Source organism: Nycticebus coucang, chromosome 22 (assembly GCF_027406575.1).
Source record: "Nycticebus coucang isolate mNycCou1 chromosome 22, mNycCou1.pri, whole genome shotgun sequence".
NCBI lineage: Eukaryota > Metazoa > Chordata > Mammalia > Primates > Lorisidae > Nycticebus > Nycticebus coucang.
Genome location: NC_069801.1, coordinates 2,343,050 through 2,359,910, shown reverse-complemented (window position 1 = coordinate 2,359,910; position 16,861 = coordinate 2,343,050). Strand labels below are relative to the sequence as shown.

General features: G+C 53.2%; 1 long non-coding RNA gene across 1 annotated transcript in view; it reads right to left on the bottom strand.

The window, feature by feature from the left end:
• The window catches only part of LOC128575348 (uncharacterized), a 60,890-nt gene extending 45,372 nt beyond the window's left edge, over positions 1 to 15,518 (bottom strand). The window contains exon 1 of the long non-coding RNA XR_008376979.1: positions 15,373 to 15,518. This is a non-coding gene — a long non-coding RNA (uncharacterized LOC128575348). The remainder of the gene's footprint in view (positions 1 to 15,372) is intronic.
• Between the last annotated feature and the right edge of the window lie 1,343 nt (positions 15,519 to 16,861).

The window sequence follows — 16,861 nt, the reverse complement described above, 5'->3', positions numbered from 1 at the left end:
CAGGCTGCACATTCAGGCCTGCACCAGTGCTGGAGTCAGACGCCCCCTGTTCACATGGTTAGGGCTAGTCTCACCTGTGCTGTTTATGTTTCCATCTGTATCACGATTATTGTGTTTTAATGAACTACTTTTGAACCACGGGCCCATCTTTGTGAACTGGGAGCAGATTACGCCACCCAAGAAAGGTAAGGAAAAGCACAAAGGTTTATGATCATGAACCAATTTTTAGATGTGATAACCCAAACATTTTGTTCCTTTCTGCTCAAGGGAGCCAGCCAGCCCAGACTTGTGGTTCATGCCCAATCTTTAAGAGAATAACAATTAGAAACATAATGTGATTTCTGTGGAACATATGTAAACAAAATTGTTTCACTGCTTTTTTTTTTCTCTGAAAGAACCAACCCCCAGGACTGAGAGTAGTTGCCAGGGTTCTCAGCAGATCACCCACAGAGAAACACAGCCAGGGTTGCTGGTGGCTTCAGAGCTTGGGCACCCACGTGGGGAGGTATAAAGGCATCATTGGACCAGGCTGGTGGGGCATGACAGGTACCTGAGCTCAAGTCCAGCTCCCCAAGAGCCCCCCAACCCCCAGGTAACGTCTCTGAGCTTCCCGCTTCTACACTGCAAATCAAGGTGACACCTGCCTTGTGCTTGAAAGGATGTCATGTGATCACCCATTCAAAATTCAAGACACACAGTAGACATTTGGCTGTTGGCACTTATTATTTTATAACAACCAATTGGTAATGATGTCAATCACGCAGAAATTCATCTTGGGGAAATATATCTGCCCGGCAAAATGCTGCACTCCTACAGAATACCCATTACTTTGCTGCCACGAGCCAGCTGCATCTGTAAAGTCAGGACATGGAGCTTGGTGGCATCGGCCCCCGTGAGGAACAGCAAGCTTCCAATTGAACAGCCTTTCCTGGGTCTGCCTAGAAATCTGGAAGTCAAGGATTAAAGTTGCCACCTGCAGCAGGTAAAACCATTCCCTGACAGTTTACTTTGGGCTTGGAGCGTGTTTCTTTCTGCTTAAATATTTATTGTGCATTTTTATTTATTATTTACTGGGCACAGGGGAACTCTGAGTCTGATTTCGATTCTGTGTCTGGGGTCAGCTGCATGAATTTTCCCTCCACTCTGGGAGGCTGGCTCCCAGCACAGACTGCAGTGACAAATGAGCCTGGACCGTGGGCCTCCAGTGCCTCCCTTCTACCTGCTTTCACACAAGTCCCCTTCTCTGCTGTCAGCTGCAGCTGCCACCTCCTGGGAAGTGAGGACACAGCTCTCCCCATGCCAGCAGAGCAGCCTGGTCCCCAGAGCCAAGGTGGCCTCACCCCACCTCCACCTGCCACTGCCCCCATTTACCGCTCCCAGGTCAGAAGGAAAAGCAAACCCGAATCCCCAGAACATCTCAGTAATGTCACCTTTGTCCCAGGAGTGTTTGGATCCCCATCCTTCACCCTTTCATTTAAATTGATTAATTGACCTTTAAAAATGTACCCAGAAAATAAATTGCCTAATAAAATCAATTATCTTGTGCCCTACGATGCCTGAGATCCACTGAAACCTGAGAAGGAGCTAATGAAGCCGCAAAGAAATGACTAGTGAAGGAAACACCCTTAATAAGGATAATGGATTAGATCACAGGTCAGGGCATCCCAGGGGAGGGAGCCGAGATGCACCCTGCTCCAGCACAAGTCCTGGGGCAGTGGGGAGGCCGCAGGGCAGGGCTTGCGAGCCACCGTCCATCTATCCTACCGTCCTTCCACCCGTTTACTCTTCCATTCATCCTTCCTTCTTTCCATCCTTTCATATTTTCATCCCTTTTTGTTCACCAAGCGTCAGCTGGTGGGATCCTGACTCTGTCCTCGTCTCTGGCATGCGAGCTTCACGTCACACTGAACCCCAAAGCCTGACGCTAAACCATAGCCCCCATCGCGTTCTAGTCAGTGGCTCGCGTCACTCTGGCCACTGCGTGTCTCCGACTTTCCCTTGGTTCCATTGAGCCTTGGGATGAAGAGATGCCCACCGACCACCATGGCCCTCTGAACTCTCCCTTCCAATTGGCCTTTTGTTATCAGGAGTTGGCCCTCAGCTGTGACAGGGCAGGGGCGGAGGGCCGACACGACCTGGGCTGAGGCGGGATTCCTCACTGGTCACGGAGAGGACAGTCTGGGCTGTAGGTGGGGACATCGTCCTGACTCAGGATCCACTCAGTGTCTCTTTGGGAACTTGAGGGGCACCTTTGTATGTATTCTCACCTCAGCCCTGAGGCCACCACCAAAAGGCAGTAAAGAATTTAAATTTTCCCAAAGACAGGACTAGTCTTTTTCCCTGCCCCCAGGTGTCTCCAGGTCCTTGGAATGTCCTGCCCTATAAGAGTGTCTTTCCTGCTTGGCACCCATAGGATAGTGGTTATGGCACTGGCCACATATACCAAGGCTGGCAGGTTTGAACCCTGTCCGGGCCAGCTAAGCAACAATGACAACTGCAACAAAAAATAGCCGGGTGTTGTGGTGGGTGCCTGTAGTCCCAGCTACTTGGGAGGCTGAAGCAAGAGAATCACTTAAGCCCAGGAGTTTGAGGTTGCTGTGAGCTGTGATGCCACAGCACTCTACCGAGAGTGACATAGTGAGACTCTGTCTCAAAAAAAGAAAAAGAGTGCCTTTGTCTACCTGGGGCCTTGGTCTACCCTGGACAGTCTCACGGCGTGATTTCAGGTAGGGGCTTTGGGCCATGAGGTTGCTGGACCCTGGGGTCAGCCAGACGAGTAGTCAGCTACCTCTGTGTGAAAGGGCCCAGCAAGGCCAGGCACCAAGGCCAGTGAGGTCTCTGGCTGACAGTGCCCCATCCGTGCACATTGTCACACATTGTCACCTGGAGAGGTCACCATCTCTGACTCTACAGGGAGAGACTAGAAGCTCCGCATCTAGAACCTTCCTAGATGCCACCCCACAGTGTCTTCCTGAGCTGCATCCTTTCACAGAAACGTACCGTGACCGTGACCACTCGTATACGACACGTGGAGAGTTCTGAGCACCCTTCGTGGGTTTTCAAACCTGAGGGCGGCTGCTGTCAGAAATGGGGACACTTGAGGAAGTGTCCTAACCACATGGGCAGATTCCCATCGCGTGTCCTGGGGACTGTGTGCTGGGTGCTCCTGGGCCCCTTGCAGGTGACCATTAGGAGAGGCCCTGTCTGTGCAGTAGCTGTGATAAGTCTACCCACTGCCCACTCCTCCTGGCCATGGTGATGGTCAGGGTTCAGTTGGAGTGAGCGAGAAGCGGTTCAGCTTGAATTCCACTAAAGGAATAATGAGAAGTCCACATGTGAGACCGAGGCATGAGGACAGAGATGGCCAAGACCAAGGCCGCGCCACACCAAGCCTCGGGATCGGGGAGCCCTCAATTCACCACTGGGAGGTTTCTGGGTCTGTCAGACTGCAGGGTCTGCCATCAGGCTCACCAAGAAAATTCCAGTGTCCTGAGACATAGTGATGGGCTTCACCCTGGGGCTCCACCACTGCACTGTTGGTCTCAGACAGACACCAGCCTCCTGAGATAGAACCCCCTTCCCCTAGGCTGTCCCCTCCTCTCCCCATTCCCACAGGGGTGGGTCCTTCCCCAGACCATCACAGCTTAAAACATGCCCCCCATCCACTCCCTAATTTGCTTTTCCAGGGGAAGGGATTCCACTTTAGAGAGGGAGACGCAGAGGCTGAGTAAGACAGCTGGCACGGTCAGGACCTGGTGCCTTTCTGTTGTCCGTGCGGCTGCACTCAGGGAGACACAGGATGCCTCCCCCACACTCTTCTCTTAAGCACACAGGGCGGGCTGGAGAGGAGAGAGGCTCAGACCCAAAGGTCAGGCCCCAGAGGCCTGGGCAAGGGACAGGCGTCCAGAGCTGGCAGAACGGGGACAGGAGGCTTGGAGCTCTCTCCTCTGCCTGTCCTAGGAACTGGGCTCTTATCTGATCCCCCAGACCTTGCTTTCAGCCTCCCACCTCAAGCTAAATTTTCTCCCCCCCGATGCAGCCTTATCACCACTTGGGAACTGAAGAAGCTCTGAATTATTCCCAGGCAACCTCAAAAGGCATTTCTGGAGGGAGCGAGAGCAGGCAGAATCCGAGTGTGGGACTCCCATGCTTTGACTATTAACGTCTCTTCAGAGGCTGGTTCTTCCCCTGGCAGCTCTGCAACTGGTCCCCTCCAGGGGTGGGGACACTGGGGCTTTCACTCACCTCTTCTGTGCCTTAGTTTCCTTACTCTAAAGCATGGAGTGTGGTTAGACCAGCGGTTCTCAACCTATGGGTCACGACCCCTCTGTAACAATGAAAATCCATCCTGCATATCAGATATTTACATCACGATTCATAACAGTAGCAAAATCACAGTTATGAAGTAGTAACGAAAATAATTTTATGGTTGGGGATCACCAAAACATGCGAACTGTATTAAAGACTCACGGCATTAGGAGGCATTAGGAAGGTTGAGAACCACTGGGTTAGACCAAAGCCTTGGCTGGCTCTGGGATGGGGGTGGCTTGTATCACGTTCCCCCCTGGAAAGGTATTTTGAAGTCTGAACCCCCAGTGCCTGCGAATTTGGCCTTATTTGGAAATAGGGTCTCTGGAGATGTGATCAGTGGATATTTCTTCTACTGACACAATGCCTGGCCCTTCAAGGTGCTCAGCAGATGATGGAAGCAGGTGACCACAGACGAGGGCACACGCCAGGCATGGGTAAACCTCACTGTTAAAAACTAGGGTGCTAATGGAAACAGCCCACCCTTCCCAAAAGCCCAGTACACGTGGGCCATGTAGTGTTCAGCCCCTTCATTCATTTACTTCTTTCACTCATTTAAAAAATACTTCTGGGCCCCTATTATGTACCTATTATGAGGCTGACTATGAGTGTTATCTGGCTAATTGGAGAGCAGATGTAAAATTGAACAGTCCCTGACTCAGGTGGCCCTCCCAACCATCCCGTCTCCAAGCTGGGGAGCTGATCATCCAAAGGAGGTGTCTCCCTCACAGACGCCCCTGGGCGTTCCCTCGCGCCTCAGAGCAACGGCTCAGCAGCCCCGAACCTCTGCTCAGCATACAGTGGCCTCTCCCTGAAAGGGGCCTGGGGATTTGTGTAGGAAAATGTCAGCTCTGAGCCCATAACTCATGTTCAGAAGGCAAATTATTTTCCTTTGGAGGCATTAAGGGTGAATAAAGGCTTAATGAATCAAGCCATCTGAATTGGTATTGCTCCTTTAATTTGTAGTTTACAAGGTTCTTGTAGATTAAAAATGGGAAAAGAAATCCCTTCCCATCCTGCATGTGCCTCCTCCGGCAGGAACAATTTGGTTGTTTTGATTTCCATGTCCCTAAAGCCCTTATCTCTTTGAAAAATTATTCCTTAATTTTTATGAGGTTGCTGGAGAGCGGGAGAAGTTGAACAATTGTTCCGTATCTCTTTCTCCTTCCCCTCCGCGTTCGCTGCGAGGGGTTATTGTTCCCCGGGTGGGGAATAAAGGTGCAAGTGCTCACTTGTAATTTACTGTTTGCAATAAGCAGGGCTTTATCAACATTCCCCTAATAAATTATTTTTATTGCCAGCCTTCTACTTGCAGGAGCGGTGACCATGAGAACATGGGTGGGGGAAAGTGTCCTCCTGAGGACTCCGGGGCCGCAGAGCTGGGACCCGCCAGGCGGGTGCAGAGGGAGGCGCTGGGTGGGGGTGAGGAGGGTGGGGCCCGGGGTTTCAGGGCCTGGGAAAGGGAGCAGCCGCCCCACGAGCAGGGCTCACACAAGCCCCAGGGCAACCTCCTTCCAGTTGGTTTCGGTGTGGGGTAGGTGTAAACTCACAGATACCCATCAGGACCCTCCTGGCCAAGGACCTTCTACGTCTTGTAACCTGGCTGCTGACTGCACCGCCCATCTCCAAGCCAGGGAGGCCACGTGGTGTCTAGCAGGGGTCCCTCCCTCCTGCCTTTTTCTCTTCTTTTTCTTTCTCTCTGTCCTTCTCTCTATCTCTTCGTCTCCCTTCCCCCTGCCCCTCTACTCCCTCTCATGCCCTGAGAGTGACATATGAAGCCTCCGATGTGAGAATCTGGTGTGAACTCAGGCGGTGAGAAGACATCCCACCTCTGAGCCTCAGAGGCTGTGGGACAGCCCCTCGCAGCGCAGAGGCAGGACACCTGCTCTCACGGGGGGCAGGAGGGACTCGACTCCGTCCAGCTGTCCTCTGGGTTTCTGAGTCTTAGGGGAGTTTTTCTGCTCCTTTCAGACTCTGCAGGGCCCTCTCTGGCTGGGAACTGCTGCCCTCACCTCTGACAGCACGGCCACCGATGCATCAGGACCCGAGCTTTCCCGGGAGTCACCACGCTGCACCTGCCGCTGTCCCAATGACCCTAATCAGTGCTTCAGTCCCAGGAGGGAAGAGCTAAATGAAGCACAATATTTCTTCGAATGTTTATTACTTTGGCATTTTCCTGTGTTCAACCACAGTATTCACTCTGAGAGCAAATCCACTGGGAGCTCACGCTCCTTCGCAGGGAAGGTGAGGCTTTCACGTACTAGCAGGAGTCCACGGGGCTGTCTGACGTTGGTCGCCCTACAGGTCCTGCTGCATGGGCATCACTGCCTCTCTCCAGGGCAGGGGTCAGCCACGGTGGGGAAACGAGCTTGGGAAATGTCTGGCTCTGAGCGGGACCTCGCGGGCGTCTTCAGGCAGTGCCACAGCCCAAGGCTGTGTTCCAACATGCCTGGCTGAATTTTATTACAGAAACAGACACCCACCCCTGACCAAATGCACCCTGGACACACCAATAGGGTGTGCTGGTCCCCATCTAGATCCCAGATCCCAGGTTTCTCAAAGGCAGGGGACAGGTCAGCCCCACGGAAAGGCCAGGTGTGGCCACCCCGCTCACAGGACTCTCTGGACAGCAGCTGCCCCCTCTTCTTGGAGACTCAGTCTCCAACCGGAGAGGAGGCTGAGAAGTGGCTCCTACCTGTGGGACTGTGGTGAGCAGCCGTGGGGATGCCAGGTGCCTGAACTACTAATATTACCAATTAGATCTATGCCAAGAAGAAACACCTCCTGTGTTCTAAAGTAGAAAAAATATTACAACAATCTCATATTTGGGGGAATGCTGCCACCCCCTAATGGTCCCACCCTTCCATGTGGATACCTGGCATCCTTGCAGGGGACTAGCCTGTTTGTCCAGTCTGGAAACTGCACACTGGAAGCAAACGGGGCCTCCCTGCAGACCCCCTGGAGGGTCCGAGGGAGTGTTCCTGCCCTCCTTGCAATGACAGTATTTGCTGGCTCAGCTGATTGTCCTTGTGGTGGCCAGATGGTTGGAACATCAGCGTTCAGCGTGAGCCTGGAGGCAGGTGGAATAAACCCAGGTAAGCCCTGCAATCAGCAGGAGCGATGCCTCCCAGGCGGAGGTGCCATGTTGGGGCAATGACGCTGACATTAGCCATGTCCAGAGGCTAATATAAAAAACAAAGAACAGGATGAGGACCAGAGGAAACGGTAAGGAGGAAAGCAAAGGCCAGCCAAGGAAGATGAGTCTGAACTAACCAGCTATAAAGCAGCAGGTCACAGAAGTGCCAGAGGAGACAAATCCAGGTCCTGCTGCTTCCAGACTGTCCCCGGCCCAGCGAACGCTGCCAAACGGAGCCGTTTCCAGCTGAAAGCATAATCTAGACAACTGTACAGAAGAAATGACGGATAAACAAGGGGACAGCGTCTGACCGCAGGGCACCTTCTCTGTGCCAAGGGACCAAGGTCAACTCCAACAGGAGGGGTGTTGAGAATAAGTGTCCTGCGCATGGCCTCTGTGCTCCTACTTCCAAAGACACGGAACCCCAGGCTAATCCTGAGAAAACACTCCAGACAGATGCCAACTGAGGGACACTCTGCAAAACATCTTGCCAGCACCCCCAGAACTATCAAGCTCATCAAAATCCGGAGAAGTCTGAGAAATTGTCACAGCCAAGAAGAACCCAAGGTGACGTGATGACTCACGCAGTAACCTGGAAGGGGTCTTGGAGTGGGAAAAACTAATGCAATCGGGAAAGAAAAAATGTTTGGGCTTTAGCTAAAAATAATGTCAATGTCGTTCATTCAGCGTGACGAACAGACCCGTGCTAATGTCACCAACAGGGGAACTGGAGGAGGGGGACCCATCGGCTCCCAGTTCTATCATCACAACTTTTTCATAAAACTAAAACTTTTTAAAATTAAAAGTTTGTGAGTAAAAAAGAAAAGTTACTTGAAGATGTTAGTCCTCTCCATGAAAAAAAAAAAGGTAAGAAATCAGTAGACCCAGCTCGGGGAGACACAGGACAGGCTGGACACTGGCTGACTGAGCAACCACCCTGGTGAGACGGGATAAAATCCTGTCCCTCTCCCACCTGTTTTGCCTTCCCTATTTCTTGCTTCACTCCCTTCTTCCCCTTAATTCTTGCTAAACTGGCTTGCTAGATCAGCAAAACACACTCAATAGAAAGGCGGGAGGGAGAAGGCATAAAACACTTTAGGGAAGTTACTGATACTTAACAATAGTTTAAGAGTAGGTAAAATAGATAACAAAAGATTAATAATAAATGATAAACAGTAGAAAGCATTACACATTAGGTATGATTTTAAGGTAAGCGCGTATGAAATTATAATAAACTGTTTATTGTTTAATGAAATGTTAAGAAAGGCAGAAGGGAAAAGGGAAGTGGAGGAAGAGGTGCCAAGAAATCTGGGCTGCAGAAGCAGACCCCCATTTCTTTATTTTTATTTTTTTAGTAAATCACAGCTGTGTACATTGATATGATCATGGGGCATCATTCACTAGCTTCACAGACTGTTTGACACACTTTCATCACTCTGGTGAACAGAGCCTTCCTGGCCTTCTCTCAGTTACTGCGGACCCCCATTTCTTTTTTTTTTTATTTTTTTATTTTTTTAGTAAATCACAGCTGTGTACATTGATATGATCATGGGGCATCATTCACTAGCTTCACAGACCATTTGACACACTTTCATCACCCTGGTGAACAGAGCCTTCCTGGCCTTCTCTCAGTTACTGCGGACCCCCATTTCTCCTATTCACTCTCCACAACCTCACCATACTGAGGGGCCCAACAAGCCCAACCAGACCTGATGGTTATAAAGTTATTATTAGAAGAAACGACTAAGAACAATGTGACTGAATGTCCATCTGTGATTATTTTTACTGTACACCCTGTAAACGTTTAAACAATACCAGCAATTTTCTGATCACGCAATCTCACCTCAATATTGCATCAGCCTACCTTATATAAACTGACCCGTACCGGTGGTCTGGGCTGCTCCCCATGCTAAGGGGTCAGCCGGCTGATCTGTCTTTTTAATAAAGCCTCCCTATTGGCATTATATTGCTTGGCTTTGATTCTTGATATCTCGCGTCCGTCCTATAACACTGGGAGGCAGCAGCTGCTTTGGAGCTGGCGGGAGAAGCTCCTCAGACAGAGGTGCTCAGTTATTTGGGGGGAGGGGAGAAGGGTTGTTGAACAGAATTTCAGAGACTTCTTACTCTAACAGGGAATCTGGAGGAACTTAACAGACCATGCAAGAAAAAGAAAGAGAACAAGCTTCTCCGGGGGGTGGGGAGGGAATCAGTACAAAAGAGCAATCACAGCACACTGCCCAGCTGCGCGGAGGACGGTGTCTACACACCTGCAAATGTGCAGACACAACCCACCGATACTGCTCAGCCTTTAGAATCAACCAACAGGGGCAGCGCCCGTAGCTCAGTGGGTATGATACGGCCACATACACCAAGGCTGTGCGGTTCGAACCCGGCCTGGGCCTGCTAAAACAATAATGACAACTTCAACAACAACAAAAAAATAGCTGGGCATTGTGGCAGGTGCCTGTAGTCCCAGCGACTTGGGAGGCTGAGGCAAGAGGATCGCTTGAGCCCAAGAGTTTAAGGTTGCTGTGAACTATGATGCCAGAGCACTCTACCGAGGGCGACAAAATGAGACAAAAAAAAAAAAAAGAATCGACCAATGGGAAACAGCTGGAAGACTTAATTATGGTGGCAGCACAGGATCCCTGCTGTGCAGGTAAGGTTACCTGAGGGGCAGAAGAGGGCCTTGTTATTTTTGTGCACTGCCTACCTGGTAGGTGTTTTGCTGCTCTGCAGGTGGCAAAATGGAAGAGTCAGGAGCTGAACTTTGAGGTCTGAGGGTCCCACCCCACTGCCACTGGTGCTCAGAAGCTTTGGGGAATGAACAAATAAATTGCTCAGCCTCGCCCTGCCTGAATTTGCTCCTTTGTGTGGACGAGCTGGTAAACACTCAGCCTTGTGAGCTGCCATGATTACCTCGTACATAAAGGGAGACAATTTAGTCCTGCTTTGTCTAGAGGCTCAAGGAAAGAAACACTCCTGGGAGTACAACAACTCATCCAGGCCTTCAAGACCAACACTCTGACTTCAGCCATACTCAAGAGGTGGCAGGTGGAGAGAGTGCCCTCTTCAGCTGAAGTGCCCTGGAGGACCCTGACCTCATGTATCCTAGGACGCCGCTGGCCTGGCCTGCTCTCCTTAGCCAGGGCCCACAGCAAACCCAGAGGCTGTGCTTCTGGGCCGAGCACCACCATCAGACACTCTAAGGGTCCAGGAAATCCTCCAGGGTCCCCCAGCCCTGCCACAGGTACCAAACCCCCAAGGCACACTCTCATGACCCATGGATACTGAATCACAAATGAAGGGATTATTTGTACCAAGAGAAATATCATAAGACCAGGTTTCATTAATGATTCTAATGAGCAGGCTGGGCCCCGTCTGAGGAGACAGGAGACGTCTCAGCACTCCTGTAATTAGCTCATCCATAATTGAACACTTCTGCTCCAGTAAAGTTCACACTCATTAGTCAAAATCACATCTCTCATAATTCCACAGGTTGTTTTAAACAAATTGGTTCTTTGCTCAAAGCCCTGTTTTCATTTAAAAATGTCTCCTTACACCACACATCAAGAACGGGGACTCTTCCCGTGAGATGAATAGACGGTGGCCACGTGCTTTCATGGTTTTGTGACACTCTCTGCCCCATGGCACTTGGGAACAACACCGAGCTTAGATCACACAGCAAAGCCACGGCAGCGGCAGTCACCTCCTCAGCAGAGACCAAGCAAAGATCCCCCCAACCCCGTGGAGTGCCTTGTCTCCGCTCCTCCCCAGACAGGGAAGTTCTGGAGGCTCCTATGAGGCACAAGGAGCCCCACACCCATCCAGGGCACCCCCTGCCATTCTGCAAGCCCTGGCCTAGACACATGGTGTCCTTAAAGGCTCAGAAGAGGCTGGGCATGGTGGCTCACATGTGTAATCCTAGCACTCTGGGAGGCCAAGGCAGGTGAATTGCTTGAACTCAGGAGTTCAGCCCGAACAAGAGTGAGAGTCTATCTCTACTAGAAAAAAATAGGAAAAATTTAGCTGGGTGTTGTGACAGGCGCTTGTAGTCCCAGCTACTTGGGAGGCTGAGGCAAGAGGAACACTTGAGCCCTGGAATTTGAGGTTGCTATGAGCTGTGACGCCACAGCACACTACTGAGTAAGACTCTGTCTCAAAAAAAAAAAAAGATGGAGGAACAGTTAAAGTATTTATTCACAGTTTAGAGAAAATTTATACTGTCTTGTGTTAATAAATCCATATTATAAAGGTAACCATTAAAAACCCATAAGTTGGGCTGGGAGTGGTGGGTCACACCTGTAATCCCAGCACTCTGGGAGGCCAAGGTAGATCACTTCAGTTCAGGAGCTCAAGAACAGCCTGAGCAAGAGCGAGACTTCGTCTCTAAAAAATAGCTGGTCAGCTCGGTGCCTATAGCTCAGCAGCTAGGGCACCAGCCACATATACTAGAGCTGGCAGGTTCAAACCCAGCCTGGGCCCGCCAAACTATAATGACAACCACAACCAAAAAATAGCCAGGCATTGTGGTGGGCACCTGTAGTCCCAGCTACTTGGGAGGCTAAGGCAAGAGAATTGCTTAAGCCCACGAGTTGGAGGTTGCTGTGAGCTGTGATGCCACAGCACTCTACCCAGGGATACAGCATGAGACTCTGTCTCTAAATAAATAAATAAATGTTCAGAAGGGGTGTTTCATAGCCCTACGCCCATGACATAGCTTGCACTAGGGAAGCCAGGAAGCCTCCCTGGGGTCTTTTCAGAGGCCCCATTAGAGCAGTGTGACCTCGTTTTCTGGCCCAGCTGCCACCATGCTTTATGCTGGGACATGGTGGACTCAGCTGACCCCATGCCCGGACTCCTGCCCCTGACATGTGGGTGTCAGCCGAGGGGGTGTGTGTCACCCTTCCTGAATCCCTGGGTCCTGTGTTAGGCCCCATGTATGCAGAGGGGGCCACACATCACTCACCACCGCTCTGTCTGTTCCTGCCAGGAGGCGGGAGGAGGTGGGAACGGGGGGGGGCCCCCTGCCCGGTGCACCTGTTCTGGCAACAGGTAAGGGCAGCCCCACAGGAGTCCGATGGGCACCCTAACTTCCCAGCATGCTGGGCGTGGTGAGGAGGGACCGAGAAGATGGCAGGAACACAGCCCTGGGCCCAGAGCCTGCAGTCCGCCCTGGAGGAACGGTAGTGCCGGTGCAAGGTGCATCCACCAGGTTTACCACGACAGCACATCATCGCCACGTCCTCACCATGTCACTGCCACTGTTATGAAATGTTATAACTTGCTCGTGAGCACTGCTGTTGTTACACCTGGGAGTAGTGAAATTCAAATGATGTGAGGGAGGTGAAATTACTTGCTGTGCACTAATTTACGTATGCAAATCACCCTGGGCTTCTTCTGCACTGCCAGGTGATAACCTAGAGTGCTTCTGACAGACACAGCCCTGAGCTTCGTGTTTGCCCTGCAGGGTGCAGGAGGTGCCTCTGCCTTCCAGGGACAGGGGTCTCCCCCTCCTGAAGACATATCTGTCCCCCCAGTGCACCAGCGCCCTCAGGCCTGCAGGTCAGAAATGGGGACGAGAGAGATGTCCAGGCTGCCTGAGCCTCGGGACAATCTTGGCCTGTCCTGGGGATAAAAATGAGCCCTAGCCACCCCCGTGTCTCAGCCATTCAGTCAGCTGTAGTGAAACACCACAGACTGGGCTGCTCACTGTGCTGGGGGCCGGGAAGTCCAAATGAATCAGACGGCAACTTCGGTTCCTGGTGAGGGCCCTCGCTGGCCTGCAGATGGCCCCTTCTCACCGTGTCCTCACCTGGTGGGAGGGGCCAGGAAGCTCCCTGGGGTGCATTTTATTAGTATAAGGGTACCAATCCCACCCCAGAGGCTCCACCCTCCTGACCTCATCACCTCCCAAAGGCCCCACCTCCTAATACATCACCTCGGGGTGAAGATCCCAACATATGAATCAGGGGGAGACACAGACGTTCAGGTCAGAGCATGTGCCTGGGTCAAATGGGGCAGGTGGGGCTGACTGCTGGCTCCACCATGCTCTGGATCAGAGACCTGGCACGTCTCCCCACCATGATCCATGGCCTCCAAGGGAGTCACCTATAGAAGCTGGTGTCCAGCCATTGGCTGATCTGGCCTAGCTGGGAACAGGGCAGTGGCTGGCAGCTGTGTCTGAGAACCCCACTGACATCCCCACTCTGTGAGCCGTGGGGCAGACTCAAGCCAGGCCTCACGCCTCACGGCACCATCATCCTGTGTCTCATGAACATAGCACCACTTCCCTCCCTGAACTACCCAACCGCCATCTGAGTCCCCAGTGAGGACACAGTCTGGGGAGGCAGGTAGCAAGTGAGCAGTGGAACTGGGGTTGGACACCCATCTGCCACCAAGGCCAAAGTCTGAGCCATGACTTTGGACACCCTGCCTCTTAAGTGTGCTGCCAGTGGGTCACCTGCAAACCAAATTCTGCCTCTGCTAAACAGAGTCCCTGGGGTTGTTTGGCGTCTGGGTGTGTCTGGGCAGATGTCCAGCATCACTGAGGCACAACAACACAAAAAAGACATCAGTGGGGAAGGGAGTGGGCTGAGGAGGCATTGAGGCCATCGACTCTGCCCTCTGTCTTGTGAGCCACCCAGAGCCGGCAGCGAGGAGGCGGAGTAGGCTCCTGGGGAAGCTCTGGAGGCCTCGACCCCCAGGAAAGCCTCGCCTCACTCTCAGACCCTCAGCTAGAAGCCGTGGCCGAGGACGTGAGCTCCATCCGCCAGCACACATCCTGCCTCCATGAAACCACATCCATCTGAGGGTAACTGGCAGTTTGGGGAGGCTGCGCGGGACCCCGGGAAAACCTTTGTTCTGACACGTTCAGTCTGAGCAGCAGAATGGGCTCTTTGGTAAGTGCCTTACGTCTGACAGGTTAATTATTTATTAAGGGTAATGGAGTTTAATCTAAACAATTACTTCCAGCTGGATTCACCTCTAAGTCATCTGAGTCAGTGAAGAAACAGCTTGCAGTCCAGGCCGCACTCTAAACCTGCTAAGCACACAGCCCTGCAGAGCTGGCCAGCCCAGCCTTTCCTCAAGCTGGAGTCAGAGTGGCCAGTGTGTCCTCAGAAGGAGAAACACACAGAAAGTGCCACCTTCAGCCATGGTCCTGAGGCTAAGATGATGGTCACTCTGCCAGAGGCCACAGAACAAAGTCAGCTGGCCTGTAAGCCCCCAGCTCCTAGGCAGACACTTGCAGAGGGTACGGCTGGGAGTTTCTGGGGTCTTTCAGCTCTTCCCATGTGCACACTCAAGAGCATCCTCAAGCCTTGAGTCTCCTGGTCTTACTGGAAAGAAGTCCTTTTGCAAATGAGGAAAGCGTATCAGCTCCAGCTGCAGATAAGCTTTCAGGCAGGGAGGCTCAGGGAAACCTGTGTCCCTCGGAGCTGGGGCTGCCCCGGCCTCCTAACAGGCCTTGTGTCCACCACGGACTGCATCTCAGAACCACTGGCCCATCGCCTGCAGCCCCCAGGATGCTCCTTCCCTCTGCTCTCGGTCCCCCTCCTGTGCTTGGGTCTAGGGAGCCAGGGTATGTGTGGCCCTAGCTCTGGGCAGCCTTCCTCTCCTCCAATCTTTGTTCAGCTGCCACCCCTGGAGGACAGGTGCCAGGATGCCAGGTTGGTTTCAAGGGGGAATGGTGGCCTATTTCATTTTCTGGATTTTTCTGGATAAGGGCAAATAAGGCAGGTGCCTGCCCTTGGGGCCTCTCCATCTGGGAGAGAGAGAATGGTCAGCACCTCCTCGGAGGTTATGGAGACATCAGGGCAGCCAATTCAAAGGCCTCTTGTGTGCTCACAGGTAGCTTGAGCCACATGGAACAATCAACCTTGTCCTCACTGTCATTATCTAGGGACAGCCCCACCCTCAGAGCTCACCTGGACTCTGGTATGGTCAGAAAACCTGGTCCCGCGTGGCGAGCACAGGCAGGGAGGCAGGGTCATTCCAGGCGAGAGCTTTCTTCCCGACCTGCAGCCAATGCCTTCTGCTGTCTTCACATGCAGCTCTCTGGGGCCCCTATTAGGAGAGCACTGACCCTGTGCACCAGGGCTCATCACCTCGTCATCTTCCAAAGACCCCACCTCCTAACACCATTGCTGCAGGGGTGAGAAACCAACATGTGAACTTTGGGAGCCAGGGGAGGCTTGCGGGGGAAGGATACCTAGACTGAAACTGGAGCGAAGATTAGGAGTCAGTCAGGTGAGAAGGCACCTGGGGATCCCAGGGGGTGGGGCAAGAGGAAGTCTCCAGAGGAGAGCAGCCTGCAAGTGAGCAAGGGCCTGGCATGACCAGCCATCACCAGAGAAGGTCAGCACGCCGCACAGAGCTGGATAAAGTAAGGGTGGGGCAGCAAGCAGGAGCCTCGCTAAGGAATTGGCACTATATCCTGAGAACACTGGGCTTAAAACCAGAAGGTGAGTGGCATTCAGAAAAGGTTTTGAAGGGTGAGTAGGAGTTCCCAAGGACATTATGAGACTTAACACTCCAGGAAGAAGAGGCAGAATGAATAAAAGGGAGGTGTGTAAGAGAGCATGAGATCTCTAGAGAGGCCGAGGGCCTGGATCAGAGAGAACCTGCAGAAAACAGCTGGAAGGAAAGCAGGTCAGTGCAGGACGGGGCAGGTCAGCAGAGGACAGGGAAGGCCAGCGCAGGACGGGGCAGGTCAGCAGAGGACAGGGAAGGCCAGCGCGGGACGGGGCAGGTCAGCGGAGGACAGGGAAGGCCAGCGCAGGACGGGGCAGGTCAGCGGAGGACAGGGAAGGCCAGCGCAGGACGGGGCAGGTCAGCGGAGGACGGGGAAGGCCAGCGCAGGACGGGGCAGGTCAGCGGAGGACGGGGAAGGCCAGCGCAGGACGGGGCAGGTCAGCGGAGGACGGGGAAGGCCAGCGCAGGACGGGGCAGGTCAGCGGAGGACAGGGAAGGCCAGTGCAGGACGGGGCAGGTCAGCGGAGGACGGGGAAGGCCAGCGCAGGACGGGGCAGGTCAGCGGAGGACGGGGAAGGCCAGCGCAGGACGGGGCAGGTCAGCGGAGGACGGGGAAGGCCAGCGCAGGACGGGGCAGGTCAGCGGAGGACGGGGAAGGCCAGCGCAGGACGGGGCAGGTCAGCGGAGGACGGGGAAGGCCAGCGCAGGACGGGGCAGGTCAGCGGAGGACGGGGAAGGCCAGCGCAGGACGGGGCAGGTCAGCGGAGGACGGGGAAGGCCAGCGCAGGACGGGGCAGGTCAGCGGAGGACGGGGAAGGCCAGCGCAGGACGGGACAGGTCAGCGGAAGACAGGGAAGGCCACTGCAGGACGGGGCAGGTCAGCGGAGGACAGGGAAGGCCACTGCAGGACGGGGCAGGTCAGCGGAGGACAGGGAAGGCCAC